Source organism: Cebus imitator, unplaced genomic scaffold (genome assembly GCF_001604975.1).
Source record: "Cebus imitator isolate Cc_AM_T3 unplaced genomic scaffold, Cebus_imitator-1.0 Scaffold24, whole genome shotgun sequence".
In the NCBI taxonomy this organism is placed as follows: Eukaryota; Metazoa; Chordata; class Mammalia; order Primates; family Cebidae; genus Cebus; species Cebus imitator.
Genome location: NW_016107339.1, coordinates 11,559,898 through 11,561,243, shown reverse-complemented (window position 1 = coordinate 11,561,243; position 1,346 = coordinate 11,559,898). Strand labels below are relative to the sequence as shown.

The window sequence follows — 1,346 nt, the reverse complement described above, 5'->3', positions numbered from 1 at the left end:
ACAAAAATTAGCTGGGCATGGTGGGGCACACCTGTAGTCCCAGCTACTTGGGAGGCTGAGGCAGGAGAATCGCTTGAACCTGGGAGGCAGAGGTTGCAGTGAGCCGAGATCATGGTCACTGCACTCCAGCCTGGCAACAGAGTGAGACTCTGTTGAAAAAAATACAAAATACAAAAATTAGCTGGATATGGGAGTGTGCACCTGTAGTCCCAGCTACTCCAGAGGCTGAGGCAGAAGAAACGCCTGGGCCAGCGAGACTCCATCTCAAAAATAAAAATAAAACCAAAAATTTTAAAGAATAATATACAAAACGTTAACAATACCTATCTCTATGTGGTGGGGTCACATTTTTCTTCTTTGTAATTTGTTTAAATTGTTTTAAAATTATATACATATATTATTATTTTAGAGACAGAGTCTCATTTTGTCACTAAGGCTGGGAGTGCATGGCATGATCATGGCTCAGTATAACCTCAAACACCCAGGCTCAAGAGATCCTCCCATCTCAACCTCCTGAGTAGCTAGGATTACAGGGGCAGACCACCATGCCTGGCTACATTTTTTGTTTGTTTTTAAGCAGAGATATGGTCTCACTGTTTCCCAGGCTTATTTTTATAATCAGAAAAAGCAATAGGGCTATAACCATTTTGAATAAAAGGAGCAGATCACTGAATTCCATGTTTAAAAATTGGGTTAAAGTCCCAGATCTACTGCTTTGAGCTTCACTTTTCTTTTCTCTGCAATGGAGATGATAATATGTGTCCTGTCTACTTCTGAAAGTAGTTGTGAGATAAAGTCTGGAAATATTTTGCAAACTATCAAATGTTTTATAAAGACACTGTATTATTAAGTTTTTATTTTCACATCAGAGACCCAAATTCATTCAATACCTAAATGTGCCAATATGTCATTAAAGCATAATGCTAGACCTTTTTTAAAAAAAAGTTATATTTTTATTATGGAAATGTTTTAAAATTTATTTATTTATTTATTTTGTGACAGAGCTTTGCTCTTGTTGCCCAGGCTGGAATGCAGTGGCATGATCTCGGCTCACTGCAATGTCCACCTCCCAGTTTCAAGCGATTCTCCTTCCTCAACCTCCCCAGTAGCTGGGACTACAAGAGCATACCACCACACCCAGCTAATTTTTGTATTTTTAGTAGAGATGGGGTTTCGCCACCATGTTGGTCAGGCTGGTCTTTAACTCCTGACCTCAGGTGATCCACCCACGTCAAAGTCCTGGGATTACAGGCGTGAGTCACTACGCCCAGCCAGAAAATTTTAAACATATAAAAAAGTAGACACAGCGCAGTGGCTCATGCCTGTAATCCTAACGTTTTGGGAGG

The 1,346-nt window shown here is 40.1% G+C and overlaps 1 pseudogene; it reads left to right on the top strand.

Annotated features, from left to right (window-relative positions):
- The window catches only part of LOC119470172, a 5,185-nt pseudogene that overhangs the window by 3,022 nt on the left and 817 nt on the right, over positions 1-1,346 (top strand).